Source organism: Typopeltis vanoorti, chromosome 5 (genome assembly GCF_054136105.1).
Source record: "Typopeltis vanoorti isolate ZY-2024b chromosome 5, IOZ_Tvanoo_1.0, whole genome shotgun sequence".
Taxonomy (NCBI): Eukaryota; Metazoa; Arthropoda; class Arachnida; order Uropygi; family Thelyphonidae; genus Typopeltis; species Typopeltis vanoorti.
This window is the reverse complement of record NC_143553.1, coordinates 48,284,679-48,306,773: the sequence shown is the minus strand read 5'-3', so window position 1 is coordinate 48,306,773 and position 22,095 is coordinate 48,284,679. Positions and strand designations below refer to the sequence as shown.

At 34.4% G+C, this 22,095-nt stretch overlaps 2 protein-coding genes across 2 annotated transcripts in view; one reads left to right on the top strand and one right to left on the bottom strand.

The window, feature by feature from the left end:
• Nucleotides 1-22,095, bottom strand: part of LOC150106375 (erythroid differentiation-related factor 1) — a 381,623-nt gene that overhangs the window by 287,714 nt on the left and 71,814 nt on the right. The window lies entirely within an intron of this gene.
• Nucleotides 1-22,095, top strand: part of LOC150106376 (uncharacterized) — a 92,336-nt gene that overhangs the window by 17,699 nt on the left and 52,542 nt on the right. The gene's annotated exons all lie outside the window — the stretch shown is intronic.

Genomic DNA, 22,095 nt, shown 5'->3' with positions numbered 1-22,095 from the left:
TAAGAATCATTTTATCAATCGGCAATTGGTCTTTTGCACCTCTTGAATTTTTGCTGTCACCTTTTTGTTCAAGTGGGAGAAGAGAATTTGCTTTAAGATAGCTGTATATTTTATCAGCTAGTATGCCTGTGAGTAGCTTAAAAGTTGTTGGCAGGCAGGTTATTGGTCGGAAGTTTTCTGGGTTTGGACCTTTTTCTTTATCCTTTATGATCAAAAACGTTTTCCCTGCTGTGAGCCACTCTTCTTGGCAATTTCCTTCTAAAACATCATAAAATTGGTTAGCAAGTCTTTCATGTAAGCCTGTTAGATATTTCAACCAGTAGCCATGTAATTCATCCTTCCCAGGTGTTGACCAATTTTTTATTTTTTTTGCTTGCTTTTGAACCATTTCAGTTGGTCCATTTTTCGTTCTTGAGATTTGTTTGTAATTTGTTCAATCCATTTTGCCTTGTTATTGTGCCTCTTAGGGTCGTCCCATAGGTTTTTCCAAAACTTTAGTGTATTTTCTTTGTCTCTGGTATTTATATTTATATTTTCTTTAAAGTTATCATTCCTGCAGCAATCAATTTTCTTGTAAAACTGGTGCTGATTTGCGCGAAACATCGAATTTTGCTTGTAATGTTCAATGCGTGCACTGTATCTTCTTATTTTAGCTGCAACTGCAACTATTTTTTGCTTCACTTTCTCTAATACTTCATCAATAGGGCATGTTCCAGTATTATATCTCTTTATGAGGTTATTTCTGATTTTTGGTTTTTCAGCTTCTTTTCCTTAAGGTTTTTCAAATTGCTCACGTCTGCTCTGAGTTTAAGAATTTTATTCTCCAGTCGATGTTTCCATTTTGGTTCCTGAGCCTTACTGCTTTTGGGTTCACTAATCTTATATCCTAATTCAGATGTTACGATGTAGGCTATTGAGTACATAAGTTGATTCGTTCCCCCAATAGTTCCAGTAGGAATATCCCTTGCAGCTTTATTGGCCTCTTGTATGAGTTCCTTGAGTTTTTGTTGAGGTACTTGTCTCAATACTGGAAGCCTAACTCGTTCCTGGTTGCTGTTCATTTGCTCGATAATTTTTCACGTGAGTTCTTGTTCCTTATCTGATAGCTTCCTTTCAACTATTTGTATATTTTCAAAATTTTCAGCATTCTGCACGTTGGAATCTGGTTCTGCTTCATTCATATTCTTGGTCACTTCAGGATCAGTATGGTTTCCTTTCACAGCTTGAGGTTTCATTTCTAAATTATATTATATATATATATAATTTAGAAATCTGTTGATGTTTGTTCCCTGTAGCGATAGTAAATCATCGTTTTATACAAAGTATCAAAGTATGCATGCAGAAGTATTTAATTTCACGTAGCATATCTTTGAATATTCTTAAATATTTAATAATAATTCAATGTGTTATCAAAATCCGTTTGAACGGAAGGAAATCTGAAGTTATCAAAAATTCTATATTAGAATGAAAAGTACGCAAATAACAATAAAATATGAAGAGAGTTTTCATTTTCACTGTTTGATCATTTGGATCCAAGATGGCTAATCTTTAAAACATGTTTCATTTCGTTTCTAGAAGGTGAGATGATTGTCGCCATCTTATCCTTTAAAGTTTAATGCTCGCTTAATGGGAGTGTTGCGTGCTGTATAGTAATTTGGACTCTGCTCGCTAGTCTGATATATATACAGTATACTCACCGGAGTCTTTTGTAAAAATCTTACAGGTGGAAATCATATCGTAGATGATGCTTACACCGTTTTCTCCAATCTTTATTAAACTGTCCTGCTTATCTGATTCTAAATGATCAGTTAAGGATGAAAAACTAACGAATTAGTTAGGCTTTATAGAAATAATAGTGATGATATATAATTCCCTTAACCTATTCCTGATTAACACCACCCTTTCCATTCTCAGATTTTGTGAAGTTCTGTGTAAACTGCGGAATCACTGTCATTTGGATAAATTATAAATGTGATATTTTTGTGATAGCTCTGCACATCCTACATAGAAAAGAAAGAAAGAAACAGAATTGGTCGATTCGATAAGCGGACTTCCTGGAACTTTTATAATGTTACAAAGAAAGCATGCGCAGTTTGTAGACACTCAAATCTTACATAAGTCTAAGCGCAAAAAAAACACATTAGCTTGTAAAATCAATGGCAAAAGTGACACTGGAGATTTTCTTTGAAGATTTATTGATACGAATACAAAATAGTATCATGCCTATTTTGAATGCTTACGAAAAAAAAAAAAGATAACATGATAACGGATTATGGAGAAAACAAAAAAGACAACTTTGGCTGACCTTTAAAATTACTGTACATGTAAAATAACTGGTTCATTATTATTTCGTGAATGTCAGATATAACCAGGAGAATCTGCTTTTTTTTTACTACTTGGTAGCAGGATCAAGGCACTGTGCATTTATTCCAAAGCGTATGGAACTGAAGATATTAATATTAGTTAGAACAATCGACAGAAAATGCAAACAGTTTTGTTCTACAAGAGTTCCCTTATATTTGGATTTCTAAAAAGACAGACGAACACTACACGAGATCCTGTATATTCGCATTTTGTTAGCTTTTTGGATTAAGCTTTCACTTGCATGATACTGTAATTTGGACCTTTTAGTCACCTAGAACCCTGATAGAAATGTTTTGCTCTTCTCAATATGGCTGAAAAGGAATATTAAAAGTCTTCTCAAAAGTCATGCAATCCATAAGTGAAACAATCGATGTATGAAACATAAATGTAAAAGAAGAGCACTCTAAAAAGATTCATTTGCTATAAAAATATTAAAAGAAAGAATTCGAAGGCAATCGTTGCCTCGCTGTTTGACAAATACAACTTTCAGACATAGCATTTTTTTCTTTTTGTTCTCAGCGGATTTCTTCCTAGCCTTTCTGAAATAATAGTGATGAAATATGACTACCTCCATTCCTGATTAACACCATTAACCCAACAATTAGAAAGAGCTCTCTGCCAGTAGAATCCTTGATCGCAACCTATAATAAAAGATTGACATTTCAAGTAGTGCAATACAAGCCAATCTTATATCAAAAATTGGTATTCTCATAAGTTCTAGGTCACTTCCTAAATTGCCAAAGTTCTTTTACCACTTAATAATAAAACAATAATAGATATTTATTTTCCTTTCTTTTAACAATATGTTGACAAAGGGAAAACAACTTTGTTTTGAGAAGAGAGTCACACTTTGTTTAAATCTTTTATTTCAGGATTGCAATAGCAAATTCCACTTCGAACAGTTATTCTTCGAGTTATGGAATTGGACATTAAGAAGGAGCATAACTTCCGAGAAATCTTTGATTAATTATCGTTCACCAAAACATGTGTTTTCAGGTTTTTCACAAACACATTCTAGACATTATCACACACCATGACTCAACCAGCCGATGGTTTGTGCAAAATTTTTCTATGAAAGGCGTATAGTCACTTATAGTCGCTCCATGCATACACAGTACTAGTATACTATAGGTTGATCAACCAACCTATCGTGTATGGGCTCAACATAAAAAAAGTGGTTAGATCAGCTTCAGGTAAAAAGCTCTTATAAAATGTTCACTGATTTTAGATCTGGATCTAAAAGTTTGAACATTGTTCTAGCTGGCTAAGTAGATTTTTCAACTCTTCAGCAAAGAAAGCTGTACGTTTGAATCCCGCCATGAGCATGAACGTTTTTAGATAGGAGACAGGTGTCGCTACTTGATGCGAAACATCCTGTTTACTGGAGATATATCAAACATGATACTTCTTCAAGTGACTTGAAGTACCAAATTTAATACATTGTGAAGGTGATGTATCTTCTCATTGCACTACAGAAATTCTGTAGTCAAGAGAAGTGCTTCTTATTTTGAGAAATAATCAAAATTCCTCGAAACCTGCAGACTCTATTTTCAAGAACAAACACGTAGAAGGAGGAGGAGGAAGAGAGGAAGAGGAGGATTAATCCAATTTCCTTCTTCTGGAGAACATCAAACAGTTAGGAGTGGTGTTAATGATCTGCTCAAGTATACGCTATAAGAAATAAATACACAAAACGCCACTTATAATAATTCATAATATCTGTTAATCTGCAAATTTTGTTAATCTTAGCATTTATTTCGTCTGTGACTGAGAGGTTATTGCTGGTATCATAAAGACTATGCATCACTTAAATATATTCCATGCAACCCTTGGTATGCTAATAAAAACAGCTATAGAAATTTACTGAAAATAGCATTTGTCGGTTTGAAGCGGACACATTTCCTTTTATTAGCAATTCAAAGCTGCTAATGCAATAAAACGCAAAACATTGAGAACCACCGCTCGTTTATAATATATTACAAATTTCCATTACTGTACTTCCGGCATTTAAATTGCAGTTTTTTGTATTTTTACTGAAGACCTAATGTTTTCATCATTATGCTATTATAATCACTTGGTAGCTGTTTCATATCATGACTATACGCCGTCATGCGACAGACAAAGCACGCAAATATTTAATATATATTCTGTTCTTAGAGTGCTCACAAAGTTTGCTAAGTGCATATTTTTTGTTATCTCATAGTGAAAACTTTCCCAAATTAGAATGTATTTTTGCTTAATCTCCTAATTAATGTTTTAACTAACTAATGACTGTTTCAGTCAATGGATTTTTTTGCAATTGACCATAAGTTCTGCTTGATAACAGAGTGCGAAAGGCAAACAATGACAACTACACAAAGAAATTAATTTTCGTTTCTCTATACGTAATACAGTATATTGTTTCGTTGATTTCCTTATAGTGGACTAAGTTGAATCTGACGTTATGCTTCACTTTCTATAGCAGCCATTGATTCTCCTTGAGCACAGTAATCAGCGATTATTTACACTGTATTCTATAAAATATCCTTTAGTTCTTTTTTATTATTATTACTTAGTTTGCTATTGAAAGTTAGCTACTTGTAAATAAATGAAGCAATTAGAAAAAAACTATGAATAGTGGTTTAATACACAAATAAAATTCCGATTTGGAGTGTTTGTCTTTTTAAATTACGTTGGTTACACGAATTTCTTTAACAAATGTCAGTCAAGCGTCATACGATACAGGAGAATATATATATGATATAAAAACCAAGGAGGTAAGTCTGGGCATCTGATGGAAGTTTACCTGAGGGATGCCATTTATCAGTATCCGTTGAATATTAGCTCATTTTATTCATTAGAAATCACGGTAGTTTTAATGTCGTTTAACTTATTCCAAGGAGTGAATTCTGTAACAAAGATCAAGTATATTCTGAATCTCAACAACGCTAGACAGTGCATCGGAGTCAAGACAACGCCTTTGTTGATGGGTGATGATGCAACATCTATTAGATATGTCGACTTGTAGACGAGAAATGAATGGAATGAAATATCAACGCACCCTCATAAAAGGTTCGAAACGTACAAAGCATTTAGTACTGAGTTAGCTAAAGAGTAGATAAATCGGTAGGCAGATGACATGATTACCCAGTTTACTGATCTGATTGGATAACGTCTTATCTTCCCAAACAACTAATAGGTTGTGGGTTCGAATTCCTTTATATAGTTAGATGATTTAAATCTTCTAGCATGAAATGTTTTCAGTTTTAGTGAAGTACTGATGCAATCCTTTCCGAAATCACTTTAACGTAGAATATATAAACACTTTTAACAAAAGGAAGCATCTAACTACACTGTAATATATAATAGTTCTTCTATTAAACATATACTCTTATTTTATTATTTCACTTGACTCATAAGATTAAAATATTTTTATTCATGGTGAACGTTTAATCTTTGTCCTTCAAAGCACAATGTTCCCTTTTAGAAATCTCAAGTTGTTTAGGGGATTTGCTCTTCTTCTTGATTACTATAATGATGAGAGTTGGCAAGAGGGATTGTTATTACATGAATGTCAGGGGAAATTAGAACACCAGCTGGGGAAATGAACTGTTTTTAAGGGTTAGTCATTAATTAACGAGTTTATTACAGGATTTTGTTTTTATTCTGTGGTCATTGTTTTCACGAAGGTGCGTTGATTGATTTCTTCCGAATACTTGCGTGCATGATATTGTGCTGCAACAAAGAAAAACTACGCGTGACTGTTCGGTAATATTTGTTACTTAGGTCACGAGAAACTCCTTGGAGAATCTTGTTTTTCTCTGTATTACTCTGAATGTCTACGGAAAAGAAATTAAAAGGTATTTTTTCATGTCTGCTTCTTGGAAACTATCAACTAATTTTGGAAGAATTTCAGAGATAAAAGCAACGAATAAAAACATTAATGTTAGCAATTAGAGGGAAGCCTAATTGGTAAAGTTGTTTGTGGCCATTAGCTGAAAGAATTATCGATTGAAAAAGAAATTATACGATAAAGTAGTAGTTGAAAATAAATACTCAATGCGTAGTTGTTTAACTGTTTTTTAAAACATCATAAAATCCAGGAAAACTATCAGAAGCACAAATATTCTGATTCATTACATTTCATTATTTTTATTTTATATCAATAACGACAAGAAAAACTCTGTTTAGAAATAATACCAAGCTGACATGTTTATTTTTTATATATAAAAATTGTCGCCGGTAGTCGTGCTTTTATCAGACTGCGGATCAGACTTGTCATCAGATAAAGCACTCACGTTTCATGCTCTAAGACTTCACCACATTGCTGAGTGCAAAATTTAGAAACGAACAATAGAACAGAAAATCAATTTTTTTAAATATTAAATAATTCAGGAGGTACTATGTGCTCTGCTAGTATTATATGGTCCCAGTAGTATTTTGACCGCTTATCTGCTATTATCTAGATCGATTATCCTTGGTGTTTCATATTTTCCATGATAAAAAACTTGAGATTCCAGGAAGACTCCACCTCCTCCTCTCCTTCCAAATGAGACCGTCGAATTTATTTTAAGTTAAAAGCTCTTATAAGAACCAACTGATAAGCCATAACGTTTTGTTATTATTTTAAACTTTCCAGTAATTATTTTTCATCCACTCTCTCTCTCTCTCTCTCTCTCTCTCTCTCTAAATAGCTTAATGCTATATATGAATCTCTAAGAAATCGCTCAGATACTAAACATGAGCTGTCTGAATATTCTGTAATTAATATAAAAGAATGTTGCAAACCGTTCATTTATAAAATTGCAGTACCGATCCAGGAGGCTAATGTTCCTACTTATGGCTGAGAACCTGATGTTCAGTTGAAGGGTAAACAGAGAGTGAATTTTAAGGCCTTCAGACAGTCCTGTACACCATGAGAAAGTATACACTGAATGGTTAAACTCAACAGTTTAATTCCTGAGAGTTTAATATGTTATTACATTTTAGCGAACATGACAAACTTCATGGTACCTCCTTGAAGTCATGTAAACTTTGTGAACATTTTCAGTGTTCAGAAACAGATCCTAAAACATTGGCATCTGTTTTTGTTTAGCATTTTTAAAGAATTATTATTATTATTATTATTATTATTATTATTATTATTATTATTATTATTGTGTGTGTGTGTGTGTGTGTGTGTGTGTGTGTGTGTGTGTGTGTGTGTGTGTGTGTGTGTGTGTGTGTGTGTGTGTGTGTGTGTGTGTGTGTGTGTGTGTGTGTGTGTGTGTGCTTGCACGCACCTACCTTCATATACGCAGTAGAAACTAGGAACACACTTCTAAATGAATATGTATAATTTTACATATCAATCAGATACTTCAGGTTTTTTTTTTGGGGAGGTGTAGGGTCAGAGCGTAGATCAGATCTCTTGGACAATACTTTTGGGTGCATGGATGGGGTATTATAATCAAACTTATTTTCTGAGTTTTCCATTACAGATAATTAGTAATTATTCAGTTTCTAAATACCCAATTACAAATGATTTAAAGTCACTGAACAAAGGTACATGAATGGACAAACAGAATTAATCATCTGCTTATGAGAGTATCTTTTTTATATAATATTTTATTCTGAATATAGCATATTTCGATGTACATTCGAGATCAGTGAACAGTTTTTGTAGGAAAGAAATAAGTTTCCATTCTAATTGATCTAGAATAATATTAAGAATATTTATGTAGGCATTCACATCAATTTGGTTCGCGATGACAGATTTTGTAGCTATCTTTAATGACAAATATTTTCCAGTTCTTGCTGTGACAGCACTTTATTATTTTGCTCCTCGAGGCAATGTTTTATACACAACGTGTGCTTTTAGAGAATTATTTAGCTGTAATGATGTGCACGACACAGTCCATTAGCTTCCATTAAGCGAGCTTTTCTCTCTCTAATATATATATGGGGTGGAGGGAGGAAAGATGATTAGTATGAGAAAAAGAACGCTAAGCTAAGCTTTCTTCACCCTAAACATTTTTCCAAACCATGTAAATTCGCCATTTCTCTTTTCTCCTATTCCTTTTTTGTGATTACTATTCGACACATGTTTTTCTGATTCGAATATTTAAAAAGCATTGAAATATATTTAATAAGCATTGAAATAGGTCGTGCTTTTATATGTGTTTTTAGAAGATCGTATAGGCCTGTAGGAAATACAAACCCACCATCCTTTAGTATCTAATGAATGCATTTGCGTCTCTCTCTCTCTCTCTCTCTCTCTCTCTCTCTCTCTCTCTCTTGTGTGTTCGTGCGCACGCGCTGGAGACAGAAAGAGAGAGGAGCAATTTTTATAATAAGCATACTGACCATATCATTTTAACTATAGAATATGAGAATCAATAATATAATATCATGTTTTTGTATGACAGAGGCAATATCGTGTATTATTTCTTCGTTTGATGTAGTTAGATATCACCTGTTTCACGCAAGACACTCCTCTGTTTTCATTGATTTATTTGGCAGTGGAATAATGTCAATGAGTTATAACAGTATTTTCGTAGGCATTATCTGAATTGAAATGAATAATTCTTAGTTATCTTCTAAATATTATATACACAAGTTGCGTTCTTCGAAATTAAAGCAACTGAGGCCAAGGAATTATGACTGTTAAATGCATTTTCTCATGAAGATTTCTGCGTTTTGAGAAGATCGAGAGTAGTTAGAATTACGGAATAAAAATTTCTATCTTTCTATGAGACCAGCAAATTGACCTTCAGTTGAAAATGGCTTATAGATGTTCATTTAGTACAGCATTCGAACCCAATTCCAACGAAAAAGACACAATTGTATTCCAGAGTGTGCTGGGAAGGCCTATTTTTACTGAAAAAAAGCAATTTCTTGGGGAAAGAAACTTCCACGACTATCTGAGATAGTTCACTCCAATCAACCTTTAAAACCTGTACATGTTGAGAATATTAGTGAATGAATCATACTGCAGAATAGCGCAACCAACACTTTTTCTTTCTTCTTTTTTTAAGAACTTATTCAGCATATTGGCCCTGTATATACACATCTGCACAAATTAATTACTTCAAGTTAGTAGTAACAAAGACTCTAGTGGTGATTAGTGGTAATTATTTGAAAAGTTAATTACTATTCCTTGCTGTTTCTTTCCTCTAAAAGAAAATCGCGCTAGATGGAAGTATATTAGTTTAGTTCTATATGTCGTATTTTACTGAAGCTTGCAGATATAAAATATCTGTAAGCATTTATTGACTGAATAAACCGTTGAATTGCTGAAGAGAGTCTTTCATTAATTATTATGGTGGATTTCAACTATGGTAACATTGATTGGAAGGAGGAGGAGAGGACACATGTGAGGAAGGAAATGGATTTTAGTCAATTATTAAGGGATAACTATCTGAGACAGCATGTAATTGAAAATACTAGGGGATGTGAGAGTGCTTGACCTGGTAATAGCATCTGAGAATTTGACTGTAATGAATATGACCATATTGCCATCTATTGGTGAGAGTGATCATAAGGTCTTGACCTGGGAGGTGGCTAAAGGTGTGGAATTTTCGATTACGACAGGGTATATGTGAAATTACCGTACTGGCAAGTATGACAAGCTTAGGAGATTGCTTGGTTCAGTGCCATGGCATGTAAAACTGCAAGGGCTGGATGTCGATAGAGCATGGGAAGTGGTCAAGGAGCATTTACAGGAGGTTATGGCTGATTGTATACCTAGGGTCCGAATAGTAAAACAAGTAGGGGCTAAATGGATGAATAACACCATTAAGCTTCAGCTGCAAAAAAAAGAAACAACTGTGGAGGGAATTTAAAGAGAAAGGTGACCTGCAGGCACACGAACGGTATAAAGCACAGGCCAGAAGGGTAACGAGTGTGGTAAGAAAAGCAAAAGCGGATTATGAAAGGAAACTAGCTATGCAAGCTAAAGAGAATCCCAAACAGTTCTTTAAATATACTGCAAGCAAAAAAAAAAAAAAAACTGTACACGGAAGAATGATTTTAAGGAATGCCGATGGTAAGGAGGTCACTGAATCAGTCGTTATAGCGGAATTACTGAGCGAGCATTTTGCAAGAGTATATCACCCAGGTGGGGGACATTGAAAAAATGAAGGAACCATTAGTGTATACGGGAATTGTGATGAATGAAGTGGAGGTGAATAGTCTATTACAGAACCTTAATGTGAATACATCTGTGGGATTGGATGGTATACCGGCACGGGTCTTACGTGAAGCGGCTAAAGAATTATCAGTGCCCTTGACCATATTGTTTAATCTGAATTTCGGGTTTGGTTTAGTCCCGAAGGTGTGGAAAGAGGGGAAATAGTTCCACTGCATAAAGGAGGATCCAAGACTACTGTTGCAATTTACCGACCGATCAGCATATCAGCAGTCGCTGTCAAGGTCTTGGAGAAATCCAAGTATTTCTCCAAGACATTCCTGTATTTTTCCCTTGATGGAATCAAGGGAAAAATACAGGAATGGATTGATGAAAAAGAGATACTGTACGGGGGACAGCATGGCTTTGTGAAGGGTAGATCATGCCTCAGTAACTTGCTCAAGTTTTATAACACAGTGACGCTGAACTGGATAAGGGTAATGGGTTTACAGTGACACTGCCGGATCTGGCTAAGGCAGTTGACAGGATACCACATGGAATTCTAATCCGTAAACTACAACATATGGGAATGGATATAGGGTTGATGAGAGGGATAGGTGGGTGGTTGATGGAGAGATATCAGAGAGTAGTTTATTCAGGAATAGAATCCAAAAGACGGCTTGTGACTAGTGGTGTACTGCAGGATTCTGTTCTTGGACCACTGCTGTTTATTTTGTTCATTAATGATATAGGAAAGGATCTTAGAGGAACGGTTCATTTGTTCGCTGATGATGCAAAGTTGGGTAGGGCAATAGTGAATGCAGAAGATGTCAAAATCTTGCAGGATGATTTGGATAGATTGGAGTTCTGGACTAAGGAGAATGGATTTCAATTTAATGTGACAAAATGTAAGGTTATGCATTTTGGGGTGAAAAGATTAACAGCAGTATACCACATTGGTGGAACTGTACTCCAATAGATTGATGAGGCCAGGGACTTGGGAGTGTTGGTGGATAGGGAGATGAAGTTTAGGGGACACATTGCAAAAGTGGCTAAATCAGCTCATCAAATCACTTGGTTGCTGAAAAATACTTTGACGAGCAGAGACAAGCATGTTATTGTTCCTCTGTACCGAGCCTTGATAAAACCTCATCTCGACTACTGTGCTAGATTTGGTCACCTAGGTTTCTTCTTGATGGGGAGGAGGTGGAGATAATACAGACGGCGAGTGATCAAGATGAGAACAGGTCTATGGAATGAACCTTATGAGAACAGATTGAAGATTTGTGGGTTGCAGAAATTGGTTGATAGGCGGAAAAGAGGAGATATGATTGAGACATTCAAATTGCTGAAGGGTTTCTATAGGATTAATTCAGACGATATTTTTGAGATCAGGACTGGTGGTGGGAGAACTATGGGACATCTATGGAAGCTGGGCAAGAGTGTGGTCAGCAAGGGTACTAGAGCTGGGTTCTTTACTTTTAGAGTGGTAAATGAGTGGAATAAGCTGCCAGAGTCTGTTGTGGGTGCTATGACAGTGAATGAGTTCAAGGCAAGGTATTGATAGATACTGTGAGAATGTCGAATAGTTGTGTGGACATGATGTTTAGGGCCTCCCTCGATGAGTCTAAGGACTCCCTGGAATCGCCCATAATATTAGTAATAAAAAAAAAAAAACGAAAGACTGTCTTACAACTATGAATATTCCAGAAATAGTTGGATAAACGAAGGACTGTTATCGAAACTTAGGAATAAAGAAGACTCGATTATTTTACGCCCTCTGTCCAAAAAGAAACCGAAGGTTTCGAAAATAGAAGAAACTAGTGGCGCCACCTCTTGTATCTTTTTGTTTTCAAAAGCGGCAACCATTATTAGTTTTGTTTCAACTGTTTATGACATTTGTTTCATTAGAAGCCGAGTTAGAGTGCCAAGAGTGGCAGTGTGTTTTGAAGAACTGTCGGTAGATGAGTTTCAAACAGAGAGCTGCGATTGACTTTTGTGTTGAACTTGGTATAAGTTTTACCGAACCGTATCAAATGCTTCAAAAAGCATACGGTGATGAATGCTTATCCCGTATTCAATTTTATGAGTGGTTTAAGCGTTTACAAAGTGGTCGTGAGACGCTTGAGGACGATGAAAAGCAAGGCCGTCCAAAAACTGGACTGAGCGAAGTTAATATCCAAAACGTGCGTGATTTCATCAAAGAAAACCCGAAGTCGTCCGTGAGATTGATTGAAGATGAATTGGGGATTCCAAACCAACTATGCACAATATTTTTACCAAGAGTTTGGGCCTTCGTAAATTGAATTCACGATTTGTTCCCCCCAAGTTGACAGACGACCAAAAATGTATCGAATTGAACACTGCAAGGACCTCATTAAAACCGCTCGTAAGGACTCAAACTTTTGACTTCTTTCTCTTCCCCCGACTTCATTTGCCGATGAAAGGAAAGCGATACGACACCATTGAAAACGTTCAAGCGGCAGTAACCACGATCCTCAACAGTATCCCAAAAACCGACATAAAAAACTCATTTAACGAATTATTTGGTCGTGCCAAACGCTGTATCGAAGCTGAGGGAGAGTATATTGATTGAAATAAATGATTTGAATAATTATAATTGGTCTATGTTTTTTTTCTATCAAAAGTTCGGTTTCTATTTGTACAGAGGGTGTAGTTCGAATCCCCTTAGTTTCGAAGCGCTGAAGGCGATTGGTTATAGGGGGACGTCACCAGATTTTATTTCCCCAAGTTTTAATACATTAATTTTTCAGTATCTACATGATTAATACTAGAATCACAGTAATAATAGATTTTGTTTTGTTCGCCTTAAGGTAGAAATGTAATCCTACATTTCTGATCTACTGATTTTATACATTTTGGTTTTAATGTGAATTCCACCCTGAAAGGTTGTAAATCTGAAATATATTCGCATTAGTAGCAGAGGAACAGAAGGTTAATAATCGGAAAACCTGCTTTAGAAACCGAACACGGAACAGGTCACTTTAGACCTTCCGTAAGCAGAACAGTGGGCTCACATATGCGATGAAATTCATCTCCCACCCTGAACCATTCACAAACATCCATGTCCACGGCGTCGAAAGCATAACCTGTTGGCTGAAGAGCGGATACGCTAAATAATAGGCCGACTTGGCCCGTCAATGATTGCAACAGTGTTTGTATTTATAATCATTTATATTAAGGGTTGGTTAGAATTCACACCTATAGATTATTTTATTATTAGTGTAGTAAATACAATTTGTGCTTTCCCTGAAAATTGCTTTCTGATCGTTGTTTACTTCGGAATAACAACCTGCATTCTTCGCTTGGTTTGATTGCTTGTATTGTTTGTTTGCTTTGTTTAAATTTCCTGTAAGAAAAAATTCGGTGTATTTTCAATTGAAGCTGAGTTCGCCTCAAAGAGAAAAGTGTAAAGAATTTTTTTTTATAACTAAAAATAGGCAAATCGACTACTGAAGGGACATTGATGGATAAACACAATACAACCACTATCACCTCAGACTTTTACTAGCGTAGTTAATCTAAATAATCCAAACCAAAACTACGTACACGCACTTTTGGGACTTTTTAGTTAATAACTACAGATTCAGGGTGTGATCGTTTTCGTGGCAAGTTAAATACTCCTGTGTATTAAGTAAAGTACCAAACGAATAGAGTTAGTTGTTGGCAAGGTCTTGCATTATTAAACAAGTCCAGTTTAGCCGAAGTAATTGACCTTCGCAATAATGCACCTGCCGCGAGCACGGAATATCACGTGGAGAAGCCCAGTTTGTAAATTAAAGCATGTCTGTCGATCAAGTTGTTATGCGTGTTGCTCCGTTTATACATCAGGTTACTTCGAGGAATTATTGATTTACGAAGATGGTTATGTATCGACTTACAATAAACAGTCTCACAACGAACGGGTGAGCGCCTTTGACAAAATGTTAGTATTTACCATACTAAATACTATTTAATATTAATAAACTTTGTCAAAACTATCCTGACATTATTTAACTTATCGTTATGTTGGCATTTGAGGTTGATAAGATAATGCATACTAAAGTGCTAATATACTAGAGTTTCTCGACTAGTAGAAATGCCTTTCAGATTGGAGTGTGTGTGTGGGGGGGGGGGGGTAGAACGCGATACTTTTTATGTGAATCTCTCGCAAAAAAAAGATTGTTAACCTATTGCAAATTTCATACAGTGGGCTAATGATTGGATAATCCGGAAAAACTTCTCTAAAGACCAAACACAGAACTTTACTCAACATTCAAGTTGTACAATTCAATGTATAGTACTATACAATACAATACAAATCAAGTTGTACATTTCAATGTGCAGTATCATACAATACATTTCAAGTTGTACAATTCAATGTACAATATTATACAATACAGTTCAAGTATTGCTATCATTTTCTGTTGTAATTACACTTATGTTTGGCTATTTATTTTGCTACAGTTAATAAATGTTTCCTTATATATACAAATAGAGTAAAATAATTTCGGATATTTTTCGTAGTTTATAATAAGTTACTTGTTTTAGTGATAAAGTAAGCTAGTATTTATGTGTAACCAACGGCCGTAGCCATAGTGGTTACTAGAGAATTAAATTAGTTCGAAACAGTCACTGCGAGTCCAGTGACCGTATCTATGAGGGCTCACCTTACACGGTTTGATTTGAAGGAACCATTGTTTAGTCCCATGAGGTAGTCTCTCAATCTTTTTGTTGAATACATAAGCTGAGGTTATAGATTTGATTTCATTTGGGAGTTTATTGTAGCTGCTTGTCGCTAAGGTATTCGAAGGATTTATGAAAAATTTCTTTGTTTGCCTCGGGTACTACCAGCATTTTCCGGCCGCAGTGGTTTAGTAGTGGTTTTTGTACATTTTGTTTCACATTTTTTTAATTAAACACCAGTAAATGTAAGGTTGTGCACTTTGGATCTCAAAAATATAAAGCTGCGTATCATACTGGAGGCGTTGTATTACAGAAGGTGGAAGAAGCGAGAAATCTTGAGATGTTGGTGGATAGAAAATTTAAGTTCAAGGGACATATTGCAAAAGGGGTAAAAACAGCACAAATAAATGCCAGTATACCGAGAAGAAGAACACTGACAAGTACAGATAAGGATGTGTCATTCCGCTGTATAAGACTGATTAGATCACATCTGGACTACTGCGCAACAATTTGTTCACCTGTTTCTAAGTGAAAAGCAAGCTCTGAAAAAAGTTCAAAAGCAGATTGTGGAAGGCAGGTTACGCGAATGTAAATTGCAACTCTGGTCAATAGCGGAGGAGAGGCGATATGATAGAGGCGTAAATTGTTAATATGTGTTTATCAGATAGATACCCAGGATATTTTTCAAAGGTTGAAGGAGAGAAGGGGATAGAGATAAGAGGTTATTCTTGGAAGTTATATAAAGTTGTGATGCATAAGAAAGCGCGGCATGACTTTTTTGCGTCGAGAATGGTTAGTGAATGGAATTTTTTGCCTGATGAGGTGGCAAGTGCATTAAATATTAAACCCAATTAATACGAGGTATGACGAATATTATTTCTGTTGGAATGCACCATACTATTGTCTCTCTTGATGAGGCTTGACTCCAAGGGGGCGTCTGGAAAAAAATAACAATATTCTCTATACAAAATTTTGAATTGTTTACTTTCAATTATTAGTTTTGCTGGCATTGAAGCACAACTACCAGTGACATAATCTCCTTTCTACGCTTTAGTGATGGTACGCTCTCTGTTGTAACTCATTTGCGAATGTGGAGAACAAGTGAAGGACCAGCATAGAAAAGTGACATAAAACAGTAAGCAATGCATCCGGTAAGATGAAATGAGTATCACATTCCGAATAACCCTAACACTTATCTTCCTCTGCTGCTTCCACTATATTATTTCTTGTAAACACCTTATAATATACACAGCTCGTATGTTTATGTTTTACCCATTACTTGGTATTACATAAAAATGAATAAAAGCATTGAAAACCAGAAAAACGAGGAATCATATATCTAAATATATCCATTTATGATGGTAAGATACCTTCCACAGTTCAGGGGTTTCCGTTTCGATAATGCAATTTGTTTGGAAAGACCTGGATTCGAATCCCGTCTATAGGACGCAAAAAACCTCTATCAGGGCTTTTCATGTAAAAGTGAAGTAGCTGGTTTCATGCAGAGGATGCATGTTTTTTTCCTCTCGAACGACAAGCAAACCGGCCAGAAGAACATACACAAACTATACGGACATTGGAGACTAGTTTCTGGATTTGGTTTCGAAAACCTGCATGGGATCGTATGGATAAAGCAAGGAACGTAAAACAGAAAGGAAGGATATGCACAATTTTATTAAATGAAATTAACTTTAAATCATAGGCCAGTAAGAGTTAAAAGTAAAAATATAATTTTTGTAGGAAAAGATTTATTTTCTTATTTACAAAATTAGAAATTAAATTATCCAGCGATAATTGTAACACATAGTTATATATGGTATTTTCAAATAACTAATATGACTCAAACAGTATATGGTATAAGGTAATGAGTAGTTAATATAACTATTGCTCTTTTAAAATAAATATCACGTTATCGGTGGTACTTTTCAGTCTATACAGGTTTCATTCATTCGTGATAACAATAAGAGAATACAAATGATGACAGCGAGAGCCAAAACACTAAAATTATCTTCCAAGGCACACCCTGGTCCATAAATCGTGAAAGTCTTAGATAAATTAATAAATTTAGCAAACTTACAGCTGCCGGATATGTATTAATATACTGTTTGCATGTTACATAATAATGTAAAAAGCAATACAATCTTTTGTGCATTATTCTTGCATACATGTACATGTTAGATTATAATAACAATAACTGTGGAACAACATGAATAATGAAACCTCCCAGATATTTCTTCATTCAGAAAAATGTTTATAGATACCATTACATCTCGTTGTTCAATATTTTCATGTAGGTAAGTAACGCTATGCGAAATAAACTAGTGTCCGTTATCAACTTTCTAAGAATTCTCGAGTTGGCTAAAATTGCTACTTTCCAAGAAAGTGAAATAAACCAGTTTCATAACTAATTAAGCTGATGGCCTCATGCACGTATTTTCACTGATTTATACTTATGTACACGTAAAACTTGCGGCAGGCGAAGTAAAAATACTAGTTCACACTGTCGCCTAGATTTGTGTAACCGATATTTACGCTTCTGTATCCAGTTGCCTTGGTTTGTTTCTTCAGAAAAAGGTTGCAGAAGCATAGTATGCCTAAAGAAAGAGCTCTCATCGCTAGATATAATTGTGAAATCTTTACAGAAGGTATGCCTTTTTCTAATTCAGGTTTCTACTCCAAACTAATCCTTATGTTTTTTTTGCGTTTTGGATTTTCTTGGTTTCATTTCCTTGAACACTGATTATGCATATATTAATCATGACTAATTTTAATTAATTAATATTTAAAGGCAATCCTAATTCATGGACAAAATGGCCGCGTACCTACTTGAACGCAGCCATTTTGCAGCTTCTCCCTCATCTCCTAAAGAAGTGGGCTCAAATCCCACTGAATGGTAAATAATAGACACTACTGTTTATCATTTGCATCTATGAAACTAAAGTATCATGAATATTGATGTGTAATTTATTGATACTGATTCAAATGGTGTTTAGTGTTTATATCAATGGTTCTCAAACTTTTTTGTCTGGCGGCACACTAAAATCAATAAATAAATTTCACGGCACCCCTAGTATTATTTGCTTTTTATAGAGAGTAAAGTGCCGATTAATTGATTCTGAAAGACTCGTATATATAACCCATAAATAAATTGATATTACAGATACTAAAGATATGAAGGAAAGCGTGTTTAAAAGAAAACAGATTTTATTTAAACTAAATTGGTTTATTTTCAAACAACCCAAAAACATACAAACCAAAAGCTATTATAAAGGTTCAGATAATAAAATATGAACTTAATATGAAATATGTGCCCGGTGTTGTTTGCATATTTCTTTGATATTAGGCCTTGTTTTTGAAAGACATATTTTCATCTCATTTTCAAGGGCCTTTAGTCTTTCTCTCTTCTTTGTTTTAATATTTACGTGTGCAGAAAAACCCAGTTCACACAAATAAGATGTAGAAAATTGCAATAAGATGTTAAGTGCTTTGAATCCTGTATTGGGGTACTCCTTCATAGTTGTTATCCAAAATGAATTCAGACACATTTCTGAATGCTTCAATCTCAACGTACGATCGTTACTTATATCAATTAATTCTTCGGCTTCTTTAAGACTTAACTCACTCATTGCTGATGATGATGACTCTACAAATGGATTTCGAATCCAATCGTATAAATTGACTGAAATGTCTGGAAAATAATGGTCAATTTTTTCTTCTAACGATGTTAAATGACTGTAAATAATCTTTTGCAGATCAGTGTTCTTACATTTTCTGGAGGCAACTTTAAGGAACATTTCTACATTGTTGGTGCTTAATTTTATCTTCCACATTTTTATTTTATCTTTAAAAGCTTTAATTTTATCTGTAAATGTCAAAATATTCTAATTTCTTCCTTGCATGTTGGATTTCAGCTTGTTCAGATGATCGAACATGTCTGTTAAATAGGCTAGTTTGGAACACTAAAAATCATCTTGTAATAATTTATAGAATTCTGGTTTGTCTTCATTTTGGAAAAACATTAATATTTCTTCTTTAAGTTCAAACAAACGATCCAATACGCGACCTTTTGAAAGCCATCTTACTTCGGTATGAAGAAGAAGATTCTTGTAATGAGATTGCATCTCTTCACATAGTCCTGCAAATATTCTAGATTTTAATGGTCTGGTCTTTATATAATTAACCATCTGAATGATTTCTTCTAATACACTTTTTAATTCCAAGCCTATTGTCTTTGCTACCAATGATTCACGATGAATGAAGCAATGAGTCGTTATAATGTTCTCATTTTCTTTTCTAGCAAAGGAAACAAACCCTTCTGTAATTCCAACCATAGAAGGTGCACCATCTGTACATATACCCACACAAGTTTTCCAAGATAGACCATTTGTATTAAAATATGTGTTCATTATATCAAAAACTTCTTTTCCCCTCGTAGTTTTTTCGAATTCCTTGCAACATAGAAATTCTTCGATAATATTATCATCTTCAATGAATCGAGTAAAAACAAGTAAGTGTGCTTTACCACCGATATCAGTTGACTCATCTACCTGCAAACTGAAAAATTTTGATTTGATTATTTTGGTTATAACTGACTTTTCAATATCGACTGACAGATCATTAATATGTCTACTCATAGTATCATTTGATAATGGAATCTTCTTTATTTCTTCTTCTGCCTCAGTACCAAAAATTGCTGAACAGGCCGGACGAATCAAGGTTTCGCCGATAGTATGAGGCTTCATTTCCTTCGCAATTATTTCAGCGACTAAATAATTGGCTTCTTGAACTCGGTCAGAAATTGTAAACTTTCTTACAAAACTTTTGCTTTGTTTTTCTTGTAATCTTATTAACTCTTTGAAATATTCAGGATTTTTATTCGACAAGTTGTCATGTTTTGTGGAGAAATGTCGCAATAATTTGCTAGGAATCAGAGCCTCATTTGATAGAACCAAGCCACACAAAATACACTTAGGTCTGGGAATTAATTTATCACACACCATGTAAATCCCATTTTTAGATAGCTCTCTTGATATAAACGAGTTTTTACATTCTTTTTCATTGGTCCCTTTTTACATGAACTTATTCTTTCTGTTTCTGTTGTTTCATTAGTGCCTGTTTGTTGCTGAACGTTAAAAATAGTCAAATCTTCATTAAGGCAAGTATCAGTTTTTGATAATTTATTAGTGCGAATTGGTTCGTTAGCTTTGCTACAAGTAGACATTTCTTGATCGTCAGAATCTTCACTTCTTCTTTTTTTAAGGAAAAAATTATTCATGATTTTGAAGGGCATATGTAACGTTAATATTTTATTTTAAAATTTATTTCAAGTAAATAATTTTTTTTCCGGATGGAAAAAGGAAAAACATTTCTTTACGATGTCTCTTGTTATAGTTGGAATATATAACAATAAGAAAAACTTCTAGTCATTGAATTTAACGACTTTAATATCGTACTTCGTTCATTTTCACCAAAAGACTCATGATTTTTTGTTTAGGGGAAATGATAATGTATAATACTTATCGCACTGAACAGAGAAATACTGAAACAGACAGTAGGAAAACTAACCATTCATCATTTTCCCCAGTATTTATGTGCCGTCACATATCTAGTTACTACGACACTCGGTGATCTAATGAAATCCCAGGATATAATATAAAAGTGATACAAAAAAATGATAATTTTTATATACGCTTCATCCACTAAAATCAAAATATATAATTTTTTTGTTTTTGATTTAGTTATTTGTGGTAATTGAATATTTTGCTTTTTTCAAATAAACAATTCAAAATTTCGCGGCACCCTTGTGGCATACTGGTTTATATAATAGAAAAAATAGTGTTACAGCGACATATACCGTTGACGCTATCTTTAATAAATATCATATTCAAACAATTTTGTGGTTCATATGTGAGGTTTTACATTTATATACTGTATTGTAGATGTATGAATTCAATATCAAGCCCAGTCCGAGAATAGAGCAATATTCTCTCGAATTCAGTTAGTAATCTTATCAGACCCTTCCATACTGGCTTGAAATAAGATGAGACCGGTGTCACTAACATCAGGGAGAATTTTAGAGATTGTCCCATTCTCGTGATAAAATATGCACTCAGGAAAATAAAAGAAATAAAAAATAGTAACACCGAACAAAAGGAAGTTTCTGACAAACAGGACACGCATTGTGAAACCAAATGAAATTACATATGCTTCGTTTATGTAATTTCATTTGGATTCTCCTTTGAATTTAATTTGGATTCTCCTTTGAATTTGAATTGAACTGAATAAAGTTATTCAATTCTATTAAATAATTTTAGAAATAATTACACTTCTATTCTGGAATATCAATCCTAAGCAAAAATGAAATTAACTTTTCATACTGTGAGTGGTCTAAGGTAATCCGGTTTGCGGTAAACTGTGCTAATTTATCGGCAACCGGATATCGGGTGCAATTAGAGTTTACCAAATTACTCAGGTAATCCGGTAAATTCTAAATTCAGATTTAGAGATTTAGAGTTTACAAAAATTGCAAATTTATACCACTACAAGTTTCGATTAAATAGAGTCTCCCACTGGATGATGAAAGTCATCTACCACATGAAGGATATTCACAAGCATCCATACCACAGTAGAATTCGAACTCACATTTGCCGGTTCGAAAATATTGTAGAAACGCTATTCGCTAGACCAATGATCGGCAATGATCTACTAATGTTCTATTTATGTACTTCGTTTGAAATATGGAATTTAAAAGATATAACATAGAACTTTGTCTTCTCATAAATCCCAATAGCTTCTTCGCTATGGAAAAAAATATTTTCTTTTCTTTTCTGTAAATAAAGGGATACAGACTGCAAGCTCAATTTCTACTATTTAGAAAGAAAAAAGATTATACATGCTGAAATATTCCGCAAAGCTGAATTTCCAAACAATGATAATTCTTTGATATTTAGATTAGAAGA